Source organism: Bison bison, unplaced genomic scaffold (genome assembly GCF_000754665.1).
Source record: "Bison bison bison isolate TAMUID 2011002044 unplaced genomic scaffold, Bison_UMD1.0 scf7180017864148, whole genome shotgun sequence".
Lineage (NCBI taxonomy): Eukaryota > Metazoa > Chordata > Mammalia > Artiodactyla > Bovidae > Bison > Bison bison.
This window is the reverse complement of record NW_011494720.1, coordinates 604541-619950: the sequence shown is the minus strand read 5'-3', so window position 1 is coordinate 619950 and position 15410 is coordinate 604541. Positions and strand designations below refer to the sequence as shown.

Sequence of the window (15410 nt, the reverse complement as noted above, 5' to 3'; positions counted from 1 at the left end):
TTGGATCCTGGGTTGGGAAGATCCCAGGGGAGGAAATGGCAATCTGTTTAAGTATTCTTGCCTGGGAAATCCCATGGATTGACAGAGGAGCCTAGTGAGCTACAGTCCATGGGACTGCAAAGAGCTCGACATGACTAAGCACAGCACAGCATGCTACTGGTCTATAATGGACCTATAGCAATAATCAACAATTTAGTTTTAAAAAAACCCAGAGTGTGTGGTATTAGATAGGCACTGATGTCCAGTCCTTAATTTTTCCTTTCCCTTGAAATACTCAGAAAATTTTTAAAAAGACTAGAATTTACAATAGCAATAAAAACTAAATTCATTGACTTGCCAGAAGTAAGAAGCATTTCCCATACCAGGAAGAGAGATGAAACTCCAAGAAGCAGAAGGAGAATGGATGATTTCACTCAGTCTCAATTCAGTAAGATAATATTCTCAGCCTCAATAAGATCTCTTATCTCTGAAACCCAAGTCCTCCACAGGATGGGAACCACTTCCTAAGGACCATGGTCACTCTATCCCTGAGTTCCTCTCTATGGCTGTAACCAATCATTCCTCTGTTTCCATCTTTGCAAAGTACCTGGGTAGGAAAGGAGAAGTTCATGGGGTGATGCTTAAATGGGATAAAATTGGGGATTGCTTTTCTTTCTTCTGGTCACTATTTTTGAAAAGAAAGAACCACAGATAAACAAAATGTGCCTATAAGTGTATCAGGTAGGTATCATCATGAACAAAAGCTACTTGAAAATATTTCCAGTTGACTGAGGGATGGTATGTGAACCATGAACTTCCAGATGTTCAAGCTGGATTTAGAAAAGGCAGAAGAACCAGAGATCAAATTGCCAACATCCACTGGATCATCGAAAAAGCAGAGAGCTCCAGAAAAATATCTACTTCTGTTTTATTGACTATGCCAAAGCCTTTGACTGTGTGGATCACAGCAAACTGTGGAAAATTCTTCAATAGATGGAAATACCAGACCACCTGACTTGCCTCCTGAGAAATCTGTATTCAGGTCAAGAAACAACAGTTAGAACTGGACATGGAACAAAAGACTGGTTCCAAATAGGGAAAGGAATATGTCAAGGCTGCAGACTGTCACCCTGCTTATTTAACTTATATGCAGAGTACATCATGAGAAATGCTGGACTGGATGAAGCACAAGCTGGAATCACGACTGCTGGGAGAAATATCAATAACCTCAGATATGCAGATGACATCACCTTTATGGCAGAAAGTGAAGAAGAACTAAAGAGCCTCTTGATAAAAGTGAAAGAGGAAAGTGAAAAAATTGACTTAAAACTCAACATTCAGAAAACTAAGATCATGGCATCTGGTCCCATCACTTCATGGGAAATAGATGGGGAAACAATGGAAACAGTGACAGACTTTATTTTGTGGGGGCTCCAAAATCACTGCAGATGGTGACTGCAGCCATGAAATTAAAAGACGTTTGCTCCTTGGAAGGAAATTTATGACCAACCTAGATAGCATATTAAAAAGCAGAGGCATGATTTTGCCAACAAAGGTCCATTTAGTCAAAACTATGGTTTTTCCAGTGGTCCTGTATGGATGTGAGAGTTGGACTGTGAAGAAAGCTGAGTGCCAAAGAATTGATGCTTTTGAACTGTGCCGTTGGAGAAGACTCTTGAGAGTCCCTTGGACAGCAAGGAGATCCAACCAGTCCATCCTAAAGGAAATCAGTCCTGATTATTCATTGGAAGGACTGATGCTGAAACTGAAACTGCAATACTTGGGCCACCTGATGCGAAGAACTGACTCACTAGAAAAGATCCTGATGCTGGGAAAGATCGAAGGTGGGAGGAGAAGGGGATGTCAGAGGATGAGATGGTTGGATGGCATCACTGGCTCAATGGACATGAGTTTGAGTAAGCTCCGGAGTTGGTGATGGACAGGGAAGCCTGGGGTGTTGCGGTCTATGGGGTCGCAAAGAGTCGGACACAACTGAGGGACTGAACTGAACTGAGGAATGAATCCAAACAAAAGAGTGAAAAAGTAGTCATGTACTAGCACTGGCGATAAGCATTAAAAGCAGTAAACAGGGAAGAAAGTATGCTAATTACTGTAAAAAACAGTCCAAACAGAGTACAAACTTCAAATTTTTGAGAAAATGTCTAATAAAAACGTTACTATAATAATTAAGCTCATCAAAGTCTGAAATTCTGGGTCAGTCAATTTTCAATTTTTAAAAAAAATTTTTGCATTATGGCACGTGGGATCTTAGTTCCCCAACCAGGGATTGAACCCACTCCCTCTGCCTTGGAAGGCAGATTCTTAACCACGGTACCATCAGGGAAGTCCCTGAAATTCTAGATCATATTATGAAAAATGGGGAAATGAGTGGGGATAAATGGTAAAAGTAAGTTAATTTCATTTAATATGAAGAATAAGAAATGGAATTTTATTTGTGACACTAGTAACTTTATTTTTTCCTAAACTGGAGAGAACAAAGAAGCAAACTACATATTCAATGTTAAATTCAAAAATAGCAATAAATGTAGTATAGGAAAGGCAGAACAAAATGCAGGAATTTGTGATTTTGATATTTAAAAAACAGTCACTGGTTCAATATAGAATGAAATACCTCATAGACAGATTTCAGGCAAATCTAGTCTTAAAACCCAACGTGAAACTTGAATTATTAGAATATATCACAGACATGGGACAGATGATAAACTTAAGAATGCCATATAAAAGGATCCTTGTGAATAAATTTGAACATTTCAGTGGAAATAGTTTTATAAGGTGCTATTTAATTATTAAAAACTGAACTAAAAACATAAAAGCTGAAAAGCTAAGAAATATAGCTTACTTCAAGGATTAGACAATTCCCAGGCTATATAAAAAAGTTTCAGGATATACGACAAATGAGACTCCAGGTTGTTTGGTGAAGCTTATCAGATAACCTAACCTGATAAAACACAAAAAAGGAAAAAAGCAAGAGGCTTGTTTGACTTAGGTAAATAAGATGGAAGAATGTTAAATAAAGTGCTCAGAATAGTCTATTCCTAGTATATTAAAATAATAACAACAATATAAACTGGATTTATTCTATAAATATTACATAAATAAATCTCTTATGCTCTATCAATAGGTCAAATCAACACATACTCCTAGTTTCAAAGATGACAAAACAGCACTTATACCTGATAATCTCTCAGTAGTCTAGAAACAGATCACCTACTGTGATTTTTAAAAAGATCTATAACCAACAGACAACATTCGCTATAAAGTCAGGAATAAAATAAAAAGATGCTCACATAGCATTAGTGAAAGGAAATTAAAAGACCAAATACCACCATCAGCAGATGAAAGGCTGATAACAAGAAAAATATCTTTTAAAAATGCCCTGTTGGATATAATAAAGGTGGCATCAGTTGGTTTGAAATACATAAAAAGCAATGTTTTCTGTCCAGTGATAGCAATGGCCAGTCACAAACAAATGAAAACAGATAATTTAAAAACAGATCATATTCAAAAAAATTATGCTTAAAGAACCTATATAGAAAATGTTTAAGGAAATCCTCAGGACAATGGTTTCCTCATGAGAAAAGTTGAGTAGTATAAATGTACTTTTTTAGAAAAAGAATAAAAGGCATGAAATTCAACATGAGGTAAACTAATGAGTTTCTATCTTTGGCCTGTAGAAGGTGAAGTACCATTATGGAATATGAGAATGGCAAGAGCCTTTAACAATCAGTGAAGCTTATTTATAGATGAATACTTAAGGATCTCAGAGGCTCTTCTATAAATTCACAATAGAACTTTTAGAAAAAAGAAACACATTAAGAATATTTGATTATCCGGCCTTAAATGCAAAATGCACTGATAGATCGTACCCATGGCATTAAATACAAATAGAATTTCATATAAAGACATCTCAACACTTTACTAGGCTTTTAAAAGTTGGGGAAATGTTATAAATAGCCATTGATGTTCTATTTCTGAAAAGAAAATCCTAATTGCATTTCACTGTGATAAAACAGGCCATATTTTATTGCTTTTGGCCAAAGAACAATGCGAAACTTGGTTTATAGTCAGGAGTACACGCAAGGTGATGTTTAAAATAAGTTCTATATGCAAGCCACAACTAATGTGAGTTTGATTCTAAAAATAAATAAAATGTCAGGGTTGGTTTCATAAAAAGGAGACAGAAGTCCAATATGTCACCAGAGCGTTTTAGTTATAGTGTCTAAAACAAGCTTATCTTTCATTTTAGACAACAGGTGAGGAGAGAAACTGAAAGCCAGGTGTTTCTGAAACACCTATGGGATCAGTTCTAGTTATTTTAGAATGAATGTTAATGAAAATTATCCACAAAAGGGACCACGCTTACTCTTTCTATTAGGACAAGGCCTGTTAGCTTTGGAGGAGAATATTGAGGTAACAGGTAAAAGCAGATTTAATGGTCTAAGTTAGGCATGGTTTAAACAAGAAATGATTTAAAGTCATGTCCAATAAAAATACTTCTCCTTATGATAATGACTGTGCAAATACCCAAAGCATAGACATTTTCCCTAAAATGTCAGCTATTTGGTCCATGGAATTTTCCAGGCAAGAGTACTGGAGTGGATTGCCATTTCCTTTTCCAGGGGATCTTCCCAACCCAGGGATTGAACCCAGGTCTCCTGCATTGCAGGCAGATGCTTTACCTTCTGAACCACCAGGGAAGCCCATTTGAAATACAGGAGCCCCAAAGATCTGCTCATAAGTGAAAGTTGCTTGTCATGTCTGACTCTTTGCGACTGCATGGACTATACAGTCCATGGAATTCTCTAAGCCTGAATGCTGGAGTGGGTAGCCGTTCCCTTCTCCAAGGGATCTTCCCAACCCAGAGATCAAACCCAGATCTCCCACATTGCAGATGGATTCTTTACCAGCTGAGCCAACAGGGAAGCCCCTGATCATAAGCATGAAATCTTTATTTCTTGAGTTAAACACACAAACTTCACAGAAGAAACAGAGGGTCAAAATCCACTTAAGAGGCTCCCAGAAATCATAAAACTTTAGGCCAGTGCAATTAACATACTCAAAAGTAATCAGGCCAACAAAGGACAACTTTCCTGCCCTAAATATCTAGAAAGTATTGCTTAGATAAGTAACACAGACAAAACTGATAAAGCTGACAAAACCAAAGAGAGTAGTTTTGAGGGGATACAATTTGATCTTGTAAATCCAAAAAGAATCTCTATATTCAGACCGGAGTCCAGCCTCTGCCCCACACCTGCCATGATGGGGGGCCACTTCACATCCATACATTCTGATTTCAAAAGGCAGGTAACCTGGGACTCAGGTCCACCGCAACATAAAAACCACTTTCTCCCTTCCACTTGCCCTTCTTTGAGCCACCTCATTTCCTTTGTAGAGAATAAGCAAGTCACAATAGCGAAATATAAACCTTAAATTGGCTGCTGAAAGGGGGCGGAATAATACCGTCTATTGTTTTAGAAGCTCAACATCCATCTACCCTCCTTCTGGCAACCATTAATATTTTCCTCTCCTTTGTCTTACTCTCAGCCCAGGTGCTCTGAATGATATCAATTAGGCTAAACATTCATAGTATCTCCTCTCCCGGATTACTGTGATTGGTGCAGAGATAGGCTTGTGGCCCAAGTCACACCAATCAGGACCAATGAGACCTAATTGGGGGTATTTTGTTAAAATTACTAGCGAAGCAGAACTTTTCTTGCTCCTGCTAGACATGAACAAGAGAGGATTTAGAGGCCCAAGATGATGTAGCCGTCCTGCAAACACATAAGGGCTGAAAATGAGCCAACAGCCCATTCTGATCAATTCTGTGGGCTTCTGAACTATAAAACAGACTTATACATGCTTCAAGGTGACTTGCTTTTTCCAACTCGACAGTATGTGAGACTCCTGCATGTGGCTTTGCAGTGTTACGTCTGTGCTGAGAGACAGTATTTCTTTGAATGTCATCGGATGCTTCGTGGTATATTTATATGCTCTACTGTCGCACCTTTAGGCTTTCTGTTTTTCTTTATTACAAGCAGTGCTGTACATAGCTCTGTATTCATGCTTCTACATTGTATTTATCTGAATCGGAACTGTTGGGTTGTTCACCATACACATTTTGAGCTTTACTGAGTGATGCCAATTTTTTTTTTCAAGAGAAATTGTACCAATTGAAACTCCACCCACGGGACAGGCATGCCTCATTTTACTGTGCTCTGCTTCATTGCATCTTGGGCACATGGCATCTTCTTTTTTTTCCAATTGAAGGTTTGTGGTATCAAACTGTCAAATAACGGTTAGCATTTTTGTGTTGTCAAATAATGGTTAGCGATTTTTAGCAATACAGTATTTTTAACTTAAGGTATATACATTGTTTTTCAGGCATAATGCTATCTATGTACTCAATAGGCCACAGTGTAGTATAAGCATAACTTTTATATGCACTGGGACACCAATTTGTGTGACTTGATTTATTGTGATACTAGAGTTATTGCCATGCTCTAGAAGGGAACCTGCAACATCTCTGACATATGTCTTTATATGAGTTCCTTTCACTCCATATTATGGCCAACATCTGATACTATAAAATGTTAATTACAGTTATTCCAATGGGTGAGAAATGTCTTATTTAAATGTTTTAGAATAAGGGTGTTAAGCAATCACAGAAATGTTTCATCCAAGCAGGTAATTATTTAAGCACCTCAGACTCAATTTTTATTTATCCATTCAACAAGTATTCAGGATCTATTATGCAGAGACACACATTTCTATTCTCATAGAGACCTCCAAAGACAGACACTCTGTAGCTTTCCTTGCAAACTCAAGTCAATTTCTATTTCTAATTTGATATCTCCAATTGGCCCCTTCATGTTTCTTAAGAGGTCCAGTAGGTCTCAACCACTTAAAAAAACAACAACACCCTAGAATTTGGAAGTGGAAACTATGCAGAATAGTTGCACATCTTTCAATAACTATTTGTTTTTGGTTTCTTAGCCAGTAAATATATTCATTTTAACCAAGTTTGATTAACTTATATTGTAAACGTCTGATGTGTGCCAGGCACTGTGTCAGGCATGGAGGTTACAAAGTGAGTAAAGCAAAGTCTCCAAACATCTCATATTACAAAATGGGTGTATTCTTGGGAAAACTACATACATAAAGCAATTCTTAATAAGTTGAATTGCTTTCAGTGGCATTCCAATGGATACATTGAAACGAAACTGTCAAAGGGAAGGTTCTATCCACTCAATTCTGATGTGATACACCAGGTTTGCAGGACTCTGCCTGGAGAATCCCAGGGACGGTGAGCTGCCGTCCATGGGGTCGCACAGAGTCGGACACGACTGAAGTGACTTAGCTGTAGCAGTAGCAGCAGGACACATCAGGCACTGCATACTGCACATAAAGAACACTGATGAAATGACAAGTTCCATCTTCAGTTTGCATCAATTCCTGGGTTCCAAAAGATCACACACCAATTGTGTGATAAAAGCTCTTTATACATTATTAAGAAATGCTAGGCTTTATTTAACGGTAAGTTGGCTATGAATGTTTTAGAAAGGAAGTTTAAAGCAACTAGATGACAAACTCTGCACACCAGATTCTGATGACCCAGAGTTCAGATTCTGTCATTTCCTGTTTATACAAACAGACTAAGAGCTGGCTTAATGACTTGACAAAGAATCCTTAATTCTAACACTGAATTGGAGATTAGGAGTTCGATGATTCCTTCCTCACATTCCCCTTATGTCCCTCTCTGTATCATTCTCGGGGCAAAGTGGACCTCTTCATTAAAAAAGCTGGCCAAACAGAACTGGAGATTACAACACTATTTTCCTTTACTTTTCAGTGTTGGAGGGGATACTGGGCCAGAAGGTAAAATGGAGGAATGTTTCTTAAATGAATGAGCTTCATTCAAGTGGTATTAAAGGTACCAAGATTACAAAGGAAATTACTGAGCCTCTACCCAAGAAAGCAGGCTTTGAAGTCAACAGATTGGATGGTAGCTATACTCCAAGTGCTGTAATACAGTTATCCACACTTTTCTAATTCACTTGCTGCTCATCCAAGCAACCTGTGTTACTCTTTATTTATTTATTTTTTTGGTTGTGTCGAGTCTCAGTTGTGAGTCTCAGTTGCAGCACACAAGATCTTTGTTGCATCATGCAGATCTTTTGTTGTGGCACGCGAGCTCTCTAGTTGCAGTGGGCTTAGTTGCTCTGTGGCATGTGGGATCTTAGTGCCTCGACCAGGGATTGAACCTGAATCTCCTGCTTTGCAAGACAGATTCTTAACCACTGGACCACCAGGGAAGTCCTCTGTGTTACTCTTTAAATGACCCGAAGGCACCCAACATCTGAGTACCAAGGATGCACCCCCTAGTCAGGGAACTCAGCCAGGACTAGGACAGACCTCTTTCTTACCCTCAGGGAATCTCCAGCCAGTGGGCTAGGCTATCAGAGTTAGCTAACAATAACGCCCAGGGGCAGCATGCTACCTGATGTATTCTTGAGAGCATAAAAAGAATACAATTCTAATATTAAAATGTGGGGCTTAATAGTACCTAGTGGAGGAATATTATTATGAGTAAGATAAGACTTTCCAAAGATCCTCAAGTCTAGACAGAAAGATGGAAGATGACTATGAAAGTTAATAATGTTTTGGCAGATTCTATACTTAATAAAATGGAGGAAACTGTAGAAATGGACAAGCATTTCTAAGCAGAAACATTTTATAAGCAACACCTTTTAAAGATTAGAGGAATATAGATTAGAGTCCAAGAGCTTCTTTCAACCTAGACCAGTAACTTTACGTGATTCAGAATGTGTTAGCAAGGAACAAAAATACACAATGTTAGTTTACACAGGAAAATCCCCTAAAATGAACAGAATTCATATGGCTGTGGTTTTTAAAGTTGGACTGGCTCAAAAGTAAAATAGATTTTGGTACAGGGAGACCAAAGATATCATGTTTCTTTTTTATACTAGCTATTTAATAAACTAATATTTTGGGAGATAGCTTTAGAAATTTGAATTTGTGGTTGCCGGTTTATTTAATGGTGAGTACTGTAAAACACTTCTGTAAAAACACTGCTTTTATTCAAGCAACATATGGAAAAAACTGTTACATCACTTTAGAATGTTATACTTAGAAAGGTAATTTCCTTTCACTGAAGGCCTTTTTTTCCCCCAACCTTTCCACATCAGTCAAGAAAAACAGTCTTTGACATACCAGTTTTTTAAAAAAAATGAACTACCAAATATATCGCAGAGTTTTTATTTAACATTCATCTTGAGAATATCTCAATAGGCTTTCAGCTTCAAGGAAATCTGAATATAGAAGGCAGACTTCCAATAAAATATTTTATAGTTCCTAACAAACAGTGATTTATTCATCTACACGTTCCCCACCATTACAGCAACCAGTACTTCCTGGAAATCTTTGGTTTTGCTAATGTGGACTCCTTTTACTTCTAAAAAGAGGGGAGATGCTAAAACTGAGTTATGTAGCCCATGAGGAAACTTGGAGGGTAATAACTGACACATGGAAAGAAACCATGCCATTTTACATCTGTACTTGAGAAGTCTTTTTCTTTCGATTAAATTTGTTATTAGCATACCTAGTCTGTGCTTCGGAGAAGGCAATGGCAAGCCCCTCCAGTACTCTTGCCTAGAAAATCCCATGGATGGAGGAGCCTGGAAGGCTGCAGTCCATGGGGTCGCTACGAGTCGGATGCGACTGAGCGACTTCACTTTCACTTTTCACTTTCACACAATGGAGAAGGCAATGGCAACCCACTCCAGTGTCCTTGCCTGGAGAATCCCAGGGACGGCAGAGCCTGGTGGGCTGCCGTCTATGGGGTCGCACAGAGTCGGACACGACTGAAGCGACTTAGCAGCAGCAGCAGCAGCAGCAGTCTGTGCTTACACAGTTATTTTGCTAATTTTAAAAGGAAAGCCTTTAGGATTTTTTTTCAGCCTATCTTTCAGGTTTAGATTATATTAAGTATTTTTATTTATTTGAGAATAAATTTTATTCAGAATAAATATGTGGCTTTTAAGTTTCCAACTCCATGAGCAGATTAATATTTCTTTAGATTCAGTTAACGTGCATTTTTAGCAGGGATATCTGGGTGTGTACACTAGCTTGTAACAGCATGGGCATTTGGTCATGTGATATTAAAATTAAACCCCGAGCAAAGGCCAGGCCTCTGGTAATGCACGATACGCTAGAGAGAACTCACTACTGCAAATTTTACTATGAAACTGAAACACAGCATATGACAAAACTGAAATACAGTGCCCACTACCATAAAACTGGTTAGACTTCCATTGTCCAATCTGAACGTTCAGCAAGTACAGATACTTGTGTAGCATCTGTTTCTTCCATGAGACCATACAAGACCCCATTTCTTCTGAACATGACAGGATATCCAACACCAAGCACATAGAGGTCACCCATGAATAGTTATTAATAACTGAGTGACATGTGCTCACTGGACAGGTATTCTAAGCAGCATTTTAAAAGAAAAAATTCAGTTTGATACATAAATGATGACATGATACATCTTTTAGGGAAGAAATGGTTGAAAACACTAGAACAGGAAAAATTATCAAAAATATCCTTGAAAAGATAGGAGAACCTGGGAACCAGGGTCCAGCATTAAATAAGGCGGGACACTTTTGCTGTTACAACCAAGGGCAGGCAGATGGGGGTTAGTAGATTTGATGGTAGGCAGCAGCCCAGTGTGTTCTTGGGTAACTTCTATTTCCTCTGGAAAATAAGAGACAGACCATCCTCTGAATGTGATAGGCAAGAATGAGCACTTGGGAAGAGTGAGAAAGATTAGAAATAAATCATTTAGAAGAGTCAGGGTATGAGTTAACTAGAGAAAGATAGTTGTCAATATCACACTGAGTCATCAAACACCAGGTGATAGATGTTTAGGCGGGACGCTGGCTTGGGCAAGTGCCTAGCCAAGAGCAGGTAGGACAGGTGGGAAGCATCACCAAAAAGCTTTGGTTTTGGAATCAGAAGACTTGGGTCCAAACCCAAGCTCTCCACGTAATGAGTTGCCTGACCTGGAGGAATCACTTCATTTCTTTAGGGCTCAGGTTTTACATTTCTAAAATAAAAGGACTGCATAAGAATTTCCAAGATCCCTTCTAGCTCTAAAAGGGCCAAATCTTAACAAAATAACCAGGAAATTAGTCTAATGGTGGCACAATTAATATAGTGCAAAATTTTAGAGTTGGACGGAAACACTTTGCTTGTCTTGGTCCGTGGCTTCATTACTTTCTGAAATGGGTGATACTACGACCTCCTTCTGGGCTGCCTCCAACCCTGCTTCCATCTTGTCATCTATATGATAAATGTGATCACGTGGCTTCCTTGCTTCAATCCTTCAAAAACCACCCCCGCTCCCTGCTGACTGATGAACCCAGGCTCCTCACTTCCACCCAGCAAGCCCTCCATCACTAGTTCCTGCCGCATTTCACTGCTTCACTGAAATATTAACTACAAAATTTCTCAAAAAAAGAAAAAAGAGAGAGAGAGAAAGGGAGGATTTTCAGTATAAAAGCACACATAAAGTAAGAGTTATTCTAACCCCTTAAACATATAAATTTACTACTTTAGGATATATGCACGGTCACGTGCTATTTTATGACCGTCCAATTAAAAATCATCACACTAAGAGCTTTGGGCCAAGCAGTTTTCAGTAGCAATACTGAGAATTCTGTGGCTGAATTAAAATACATGAAGGTGAATGCCTTTCACTTTTCAGGGGGAATAGAAGTTAAAGCCCTCCCCTAAAGACATGGGCTTTCCAGAGGAAGTGAAGAAAGAATATAAATAACATTACCCCATTCATTAAAAGAATGGTATTCAATGATGTTTATACAAGTGGTTCTCACTCTTTAAACTTAAGTCTAAATATATTTTAAAAGCTATATGTAAAGTAGTAATTTACTGCAGCCAAACCACAAAGAAATTTTAGGAATGCATCCAGGTCCTGTAATTCTATTTCCTGCTACAGAAAAGAATTTTAACAGTTTCTATTTTGGTCATCTATCAACTAATTGTTACTTAAAAGACTTTTGGAACATAAAGCAATTTTAAAAATTAAGTTTTCATTCAATTAAGCTTCTAGATGAGAGGCAGGCACGTGAGCCCCTAGCCACTGACTAGCTATTTTTCACAGGAGGTACCTGGCAGGGGCAGCCTACACCTGCTCTCTAGAACTCCCTGTTCTCCCTTCCATGTCTGGGAATTGTCTTATCTTCTTATTTGTCTTCATTTCAGGAATCCTGCTCTAGCAGTAGTGACCCTCAACAAGAGTGAGAGAGGGGCAATAACAAAGTTTTAATCAAGGCTCATGAATGTTTTTTGTTTTCATTTAAGTTACTTTTTTTAATTTATTTTTTAAATGGAGGAAACTTGCTTTACAATATTGTGTTGGTTTCTGCAGTACAACAATGTGAATTGGCCATTCTTATACATATATCCCCTCCCTCTAGAGCCTCCCCCAGTCCCACCCTTTAGGTCATCACGGAGTGCCGGGCTGGGCTCCCTGTGCTCCACTGCAACTTCTCACCAGACATCCATTCATACACGATAGTGGAGACATGTCAATACTACTTTCTCCGCTTGCCCCATTCTCTCCTTCCCTCACTGTGTCGTCAAGCCCATTTTCTCCATGTGTCTCCACTCCTTCCCTGCAGATAGGGTTTGGCCACACCATGTGGCATGTGGGATCTTAGTTCCCTGACCAGAGACTGAATGCCCCCTGCACTAGAAGCATGGAGTCTTAACCATTGGACCACCAACAGGGAAGTCCCAAGGCTCAATGAATATTAAGAGAAAGGAGAGACTGCTTCTGGTTGAGGGCGGTGGGAGGGGGAGGTCTCAGACCTTCTGTGTAAATGAGGTACACAGTGGGCAGTCACAATAACATTTGGAGAAGAGTTAGGAGATGGAAGGAAAGACATTCCAAAACAATGGGACAGCAGCACAGGAAACTAGAAAGCCTAAATTATTCCAAGGAACTACGATGGGTAACTTAGTCAGAGCAGGAGTTTTGGTGGAAAACAGCAATGCATTCTGTCTACAAATAAACAAATTAAAGAAGAGTTTGATGCTGGAAAAGAAAATGTTTAAGCAATCCAAGAAGATCATCTGTCAAGATCATCATTGTCAAGAATAACACTTTATTAAGGGCTGGAACAATGTTCATCATTTCAGTTCAGTTCAGTTCAGTTCAGTTGCTCAGTCGTGTCCGACTCTTTGCGACTCCATGGACTGCAGCATGTCAGGTCTCCCTGTCCATCGCCAACTCCTGGAGTTTACTCAAACTCATGTCCATTGAGTTGGTGATGCCATCCAACCATCTCATCCTCTGTCATCCCCTTCTCCTCCCACCTTCAATCTTTCCCAGCATCAGAGTCTTTTCCAATGAGTCAACTCTTCACATGAGGTGGCCAAAGTACTGGAGTTTCAGCTTCAACATCAGTCCTTCCAGTGAATATTCAGGACGGATTTCCTTTAGGACAGACTGGTTGGATCTCCTTGCAGTCCAAGGGACTCTCAAGAGTCTTCTCCAACACCACAGTTCAAAAGCATCAATTCTTCAGTGCTCAGCTTTCTTTATAGTCCAACTCTTACATCCATACATGCCTACTGAAAAAACCATAGCCTTGACTAGATGGACATTTGTTGGCAAAGTAATGTCTCTGCTTTTTAATATGCTTTCTAGGTTGGTCATAACTTTTCTTCCAAGGAGCAAGCGTCTTTTAATTTCATGGCTGCAGTCGCCATCTGCAGTGATTTTGGAGCCCCCCAAAATAAAGTCTGTCACTGTTTGAACTGTTTTCCCATCTATTTGCCACGAAGTGATGGGCCCACAATGTTCAAAGATATTCACACTCCTTTCATGGAAAAAAAAAGGGCAAGAATGGGAATATCCTCAGATTATTAAACAAATAAATGCCAAAACAGAAAACTCAATGGACTAAATAATAGAATTTATATAGCTTAAGGCTCATTCAGCAGGTGGGAAAATTGCAGCCAAGAGAATCTCCAGAACATACAGCAAAAACAAAGAAAAATCTGAAAGACAGGGAGAATCAATTCCAGGAGGGATTGGTTCATCCCCCGGAGTTCTAGGTGAAGAGTGCAGAAGGATTAGTGGGGAGAAAATATCCAGAGCTATAGAAGACTTCAGATCATAAAGGCCCAAAAATAAATAAATAAATAAATAAATAAATAAAAGAAGAAGGATTAATGGGAAAAAAAGATCACTGGTAAAACATCAGAACTAAGAATAAAGTAAAAATTTCCCAAAGCTTCAAAGAGGTAGGCAGAAAAACACACGCATTCACAGTCAACTAAGAAGTATCAGTCGAACAGCAGACGTATTGGCTACACTAGATTGCAGGTATCAGAAGGGCAATGCCTTCAAAGTTGAGGAACTATCATTTTGAATCTAGACTGAAATTATCAATCAAGTGTGCAGGCAAAATCAGACATTTTCAAACATGCAGTAACAGAGCTCACCATCCATACATATTATATATAAAAAGTTACTCAGAGGCAATAGTCTACCAAATGAAAATAAAACAGGAATCTAAGGAAGGGAACAACACAGATGCAGAAAAACAATAGGAGCCAAATATAACCCCCAAACAGAAGAGTGTCTATAAAGAACAGAAGCCGTTGGAACAAACTCCTTCAAGCAGTGAAACTCAGTGATTCAGTATGGAATTTCTTTCTCTGTGGATCTTATTATATTCCGTGGCCTCAGAGTGAATACTGTTTGCACATTAGCTTTTGATATTTTAGAAACAATCCTGGTGGCTCAGACAATAAAGTATCTGTCCACAATGCAGGAGATCCGGGTTCAGTCCCTGGGTTGGGAAGATACCCTGGAGAAGGGAATGGCTACCCGCTCCAGTATTCTTGCCTGGAGAATCCCATGGACAGAAGAACCTGGCGGGCTACCGTCCATGGGTTCGCAAAGAGTGGGACACAACCAAGCGACTAAGCAGATAAACAAAACAAGCCTTCATAGCTATGCTCTAACAACAAGTATCAACATGATGCTGTAAAAACTGTGGTCTAATACATTGGGAGCTAATAGGTAAGGGCTGACCCTCCTGAAGTGAGGGCTGTTCTTGGATGTGGAACTTTCAGTACTAAAAAACTGGGAAAGTCCTGGGTAAACCAGAACTAGTTTGTCACATGAGTCATGAGGAGAAGAAAGGGCTAAAAGATGCTCATATGCTCACTTTGTGGAGCAGAAGTTTGATAGATGCTTTAGAAAAGAGTAAGTTGGTGACCACTAACATTAACACAGCAACTCTTAGCAGTGGCTGCCACTTAAGGAATGACGTGTCTATGTTTGACTTCAGCCC

At 39.1% G+C, this 15410-nt stretch overlaps 1 protein-coding gene across 2 annotated transcripts in view; it reads right to left on the bottom strand.

Annotated features, from left to right (window-relative positions):
* PLEKHG1 (pleckstrin homology domain containing, family G (with RhoGef domain) member 1) overlaps nucleotides 1–15410 on the bottom strand; it is a 250271-nt gene that overhangs the window by 185545 nt on the left and 49316 nt on the right. The gene's annotated exons all lie outside the window — the stretch shown is intronic.